The sequence below is a fragment of the Ammodytes marinus genome (genome assembly GCF_949987685.1).
Source record: "Ammodytes marinus genome assembly, chromosome: 2".
Taxonomy (NCBI): domain Eukaryota; kingdom Metazoa; phylum Chordata; class Actinopteri; order Uranoscopiformes; family Ammodytidae; genus Ammodytes; species Ammodytes marinus.
In genome coordinates, this window is record NC_137231.1 from 30,065,838 (window position 1) to 30,071,704 (window position 5,867).

General features: G+C 41.8%; 1 protein-coding gene across 1 annotated transcript in view; it reads right to left on the reverse strand.

The window, feature by feature from the left end:
- Window positions 1–2,887, reverse strand: part of hs3st1l2 (heparan sulfate (glucosamine) 3-O-sulfotransferase 1-like 2) — a 25,279-nt gene extending 22,392 nt beyond the window's left edge. Inside the window, exon 1 of the mRNA XM_080041099.1 lies at window positions 2,758–2,887. The gene's annotated coding sequence lies outside the window, so the exon portion shown is untranslated. The remainder of the gene's footprint in view (window positions 1–2,757) is intronic.
- Between the last annotated feature and the right edge of the window lie 2,980 nt (window positions 2,888–5,867).

Consider the following 5,867-nt stretch of genomic DNA (forward strand, 5'->3'; position numbering starts at 1 on the left):
CATAAGAAATAATGAATCTCTGAGATTATAATTTGATTTTTTTCTCTTAGGAGACGCTTAAAGGTGCTACGAGGAACTTTGAAATATTTCTGAAAGAGTCTCATTTATTCCTCTGATGATCATGAATGACATGTAACAGCAAAAGAGACCATCAGTGCAAAGAATACTATTTTCAATATCATTTTTCTTAATGCCTTTGTCATGAGTACGCTCACCCAGAAACAACAGCTGGCATAGTAAAAACACTACCGCTTTTGACCAAAGGGGCTGCAAGAATGAACACAAACTGAAAGTTCCTCGGAGCACCTTTAAAGGGCTTCTTTCTTGGGTTGAGGTATTTGGTGCTTCAAGCTGGATTTTCTTTTCACTGTGGCGTTGTTTAAGTAAATTTTCTAGGTATCACAGGTTGAACATTACCAAACAACACTTGTTCACACGAAAGCTGGCCGGTTCAAAGACCTTAACCGAGTAAAACATTCATTAAACGTCATTCGTTAACAAGACGCGCCTCATCTCGGTGTAACATTACCCTCATGACTCTGATTGATCCCAGTTTGTTTTGAGACACACACAACACTCAGCTTCGTTCAGCGCACGCAAGCACACACGCACACACACACACACACACACACACACACACACACACACACACACACACACACACACACACACACACACACACACACACACACACACACACTCACTCCATCCCAGACCAGACAATGAAATCCATTCATCCCTTAGCTATCTCCTTCTCTTCTGTCTCTCTGTCTCTCTCTCTCTTTCTCTCTCTCTCTCTCTCTCTCTCTCTCTCTCTCTCTCTCTCTCTCTCTCTCTCTCTCTCTCTCTCTCTCTCTCTCTCTCTCTCTCTCTCTCTCTCTCTCTCTCTCTCTCTCTCTCTCTCTCTCTCTCTCTCTCTGCCCACATCAGCTCTTTATAAACACGGTGAAGGTCAAAAACACAAAAACACACACCACTTCTGTTCCCATTCGCTGGATGTGACCCGGTTGTTTAGTCTTTTCTTTACAGACTTGCTTAAAATCCTTGAGACGCTCTGTAGAGAGGCAAGGCAAGGCAAGGCAAGGCAAGGCAAGGCAAGGCAAGGCAAGGCAAGGCAAGGCAAGGCAAGGCAAGGCAAGGCAAGGCAAGGCAAGGCAAGGCAAGGCAAGGCAAGGCAAGTCAAGGCAAGGCAAGGCAAGGCAAGGCAAGGCAAGGCAAGTTTATTTATATAGCACAATTCAAACACAAGGCCACTCAAAGTGCTTGAGAGTAGGTTTTGTTTTTCACGGCCCAGAGACTCACTTAACCAATTAGTCATGAGGGAGTTTTGGTGATACAGTAAGTGCTGCTGGCTGGGAATTATTGCTTTGTTTTAGCTGACGTGTGGTAAATCATGCTGTACAAGGCATTTGGATTAAATGTTCAGCATGATTTTATATGGATTCACTTCATGATTAGACGGGAGACATATGATCAAACACAGTAAAATGTCATGGATATTACAGTTAAACATAGGACTTGTGTCTAGGACTTCTTTGTTACACGTCCTCAAATGTCCAAATTACCCTGTTTGAATATTGTGACAATAGGGACCATTAGGTTAGTGGTACATAATGGTTTGGGTTAACACATGTATTTTATTAAGGGTATAGGTTAAGGTTAAGGTTAAACTCCCACCTCCATGGGTTCAATGATAAGCACTTGGTTGAGGTTGAGGCATAGATTGTGATTAAAAGTTGGCAAAGAAACAGGAAACAAACTGCTGTCTCCCACGGTGCCAAGTATGACACTTTGTTTGTCTTAATCCAACCAACCTGACCGGCTCTCTCTCTCTCTCTGTTGACTCTGTAGCTTTATGATAACGTCACCAAACTGCCTCCTCTGCCCCTGAGCGACAAGAGTCACACTAACTACAGCCAGAAGAGAAAGCGAGTTTAAAACAAATGTCTGTCTGATTAAACTAAAACAATTAAAGTATTTGCAGGTGAAAAATAATTTTTTTTTTTTTAAATATTGGAAGTATAGTCCTGGTTATTTTGCTGTAGCCTACAGGCGACATCAAATGAACATTTTGGTTTTATACTATAAACTACTGACAACAATTCTACCAAATCCCCCCCCCCCCCCCCCCTCCCCACAATATTGTCATTTAGAGCATTTCCATCAGGTAATGTAGAAATGAAGATTTAAGAAAAATCCAGACTGGTCTCTTAATTTTTTTCCGGAGCTGTACATCATTAAGGTAGCTAATTTAAGGTAACTTTAAGGTAAATCGCATTACAAGCATTATCAAAAGTCCCTTAATCTCAACACAGAGAACACATCAACACTATAGCTCTGGTCTGATGGATAATGGTCTTTGAAATACTCCAGAGCTCCTTTGTTAGAAAACTTCCTGAATCCTTCCACAAACATTTCCCCCTTCTGCTGTCACTCTCACTTCCCTTACAACTATGATTTTGTATAAACCCCGGCACATGCTCCGATGCACACGCAATAAAGGACCCCATCAACTCCACCTACACAGATGAATGAATCCTAAAGACTTTCCACATACTTTCCCCACGTGCGGTGTCACCACTCAGCAGCTTAGAAACAACACAAAATCCACTTCTACATTTTCCTTTTTCACAACAAGCAAGTGTGTGTGTGTGTGTGTGTGTGTGTATGGTGTTGAGGTCTTTCAGATTCACTTTCTATCATAAAGATTAGCAGTGAGTGAATGAAAGAAAGAGCAATTAAAATTAATAGCCTTACCTTAGTGATTGTTTCCCAAAATGGATCTTTAATTTCTCCTAGAATCAGTCTTCTTCTTTATTTCTTATTTTACTACTTCCTCTTCTCTTTGCCGCTCTCTCTCTCTCTCTTCCTTCCTTCCTTCCTCTCCTTTCTGTTGTGCTCCAGGTCTCCGGGCGGCGCAGAGGAGGTGTGTGTGTGTGTATTTGTGTGTGTGTTTGGGGGGGGGGGGGGGGGGGGTAGTGTGTGTGTGTGTGTGTGGTAGTTTGGTTTGTGTGTGAGTGTGTGAGCGTGTGTACAGCTGGTAAGATAGCGACTCTGCTCTGTGCTGCCGACCTCGGTGAGCGTGTTGTTGCTACTGACTGGGAGAGAGGGAGGGAGTGTGTGTGTGTGTGTGTGTGTGTGAGAGAGAGAGAGAGAGAGAGAGAGAGAGAGAGAGAGAGAGAGAGAGAGAGAGAGAGAGAGATATTAGTTCACACAGACATTTCCCCCTAAGGGAAACACCCCTCCCTCCTTCCGCCCTTTTTTCCTTTTCTTGTCCCTTTTTTAAAAATGTCTCTTACATCAGATCTATTCTTTTCCCTCATCTGATCACCTTGACGGACTCATAAAGAAACAAACATGTATTATCCCCTCTACACATTCTCTGCTCCCATTCAACTTAAAGGTGGAGTCAGCTTGTTCACAAAATTGGTCAAAATCTGTGAATATCTCCTCACAATCTCCTCACTACCTGCTGAAAAAAATAGCTGGTGTCAACACACAGCCTAGGCTCTGTAAACGGTTATGTAAACAAAAGGGTCCAATTTAGCTAGCGACCTGTTTACAGAGCCTAGGACAGGGGTGGCCAACCCGCGGCTCGCGAGCCGCATGCGGCTCTTTGCCCAGCTTCGTGCGGCTCTTCAGTTCATATCAAATTATGTGATTATAATTATTATTTTTTTTTTTATACTTTTTTTTTGTGTGGGCCTATGTGTGTGCATGTTCGCAAATGTTTCATGCGGCTCTTACGTTCGTTTTACATGTTGTCTATTATTTCATTTTTAATTGTATTAATGTGTAGGCCCTATGTGTATGCCCTATGCCTGTTCGCAAATGTTTAATTGAGGACGCAACATAACGTTCGCAAACGTTTGGTGCGGACGCAACATAAAACTGCCCGCTCAGCTTGGAGGGAGGTTTTCCGTGAGTAAACTATTTGTGTCAAGTTCGCTCCGAAACAGAGTGGGAGAGTTCATATTTTTTGTTGAACGTTATGGCAGGCCATTCTGCCTTATATGCCAGGTGTCATTTGCGCATTTCAAGGCTTCAAATCTTCGGCGCCAATTCAGCTCTCTCCATGCTAAGAGTAAGTCCCACAAAGCAACATGCATAGTAAGAGAAAAACGCTATTTTAAATTGTTATATTTTTGTTTGTGGACTTGGTTGAACTGAGAGTTTGTGTGTGAGGCAGTGCACACAATGTTCATTGTGACATTGAAAATGACTGCCCTGTCGTCTTTAGTACTGTAGGAGTCCAGTCCTGTCATTATCACAGGGGCGGCCTTAACGATCTGGGGGCCCGTTTCAAGTCCTAGTGTGGGGCCCCCTGTTTTTTTTTTTTTTTTTTTTTTTTTTTTTTTAATAAATAATGCTTGTGCATGCATGTGCAAGCTCCCCGCGAAAATAAAAACTAGTGGTCATCCGTCCCTCTGTGCAGTTGTTAGGCATCTGGCTGCTAGCAAGTTATGTTGTCTTGCTAATTTTACTATTCATCTGAGCTGAAATAAATATTGACTTTTTCCTTTATTATCTTTGCCAGAATACACCAGAATGCTTAGATTACATGTTAAAAACACAAAAAAATCTTCAAACAGTACAATGGATACTAACATGATTTGGGCATTTGGGATTATAAATCATCTTTGAATTGGTTGTACAGCATATCACATGCTATTCATTCAGGGGTGCGATGGCCACCCCACTCTAACTCTGTGGCCCACCTTGGCCACCCCCAGTCAAAATTTTCTGGAATCGCCACTGTGTGTACCCGTGTGTACGATGTGGCTCTTTGCAGTAACACAGTAAAAAATGTGGCTCTTTGTCTCTGACTGGTTGGCCACCCCTGGCCTAGGATGTGTGTATTAAAACTGGATTTTCCTTTAGTTAACATACATTGTGGACAGGTAGCGGATTGTGGGAAGATATTCACTGATTTTGATAACAAGCATTCTCCAGAATTGCTGACTACACCTTTAATACAATTTTCTTTTTCACGGTTTTTAACCTTCCATTTTTGCAGTCTTCTTTCCTCCTCATATCCCCCACTGTTCAGTTTGCTGTTGCTATAGTCACATCATCATAAATAAGTTACAGAGAGCTGTCACAAAGCAACACCACGGCAACAAAGCAACCAAAATATCTCAGCTGGGCTTCTGTCTGTGAGCTGCTTGTCTTTTTGACTTCACATTACTTCACTTTTCGCACTTCCGTGTCTGTCCTGCCTATTATAACTATAATAATATATAATTTTATATAATAATGAATCTATTATACCATTAAATGGAATCCCAAGGCAGTGGCGAAACACAGAAAGGAATCTTTTCACTTTTTTCAGGGACATCTGTTAGTTGTTGAGAGTGACTTGATCGCACTCGTCTTGAGTGTTCGGTAAATGTCATGACGTTGAGTTTCGGCATTAAATTGCGTGAATGAACTAAGTAAACTAAAGACTTTTCCTATATTGAAAGGTCTAGTCAGGGTCCTCACATTTCTTTATAGCAACATATTTTTCGCAGCCACTTCAGTTAAAAACAACAGCTATCATCATCTTGTGTCAACATTTCTGTCCAAAATTGTTCCGTTTACATCCCAAAAAAATGTCAGACAAAATGACTCAATAAAAAGGAGGTGTTTACATTTGCCATCCAAATCAATATCTGAACAACATACAAAACAATGGAGGCAAACAAAAGCAGAGCCTCTGAATGAACATTGACATGTAATAGAGAAAGACAGCAGTCAGTTTTAACCTTGAGAGGACCCCCACCCAGTTTTGTTTAAGCCCATCACAGCGATTACAGAATTTAGCTTTAGCCTGCTAATCTGCCCTGCATCCACATTAAACTGCTCCTCAGGAGGCTGAGCATAGG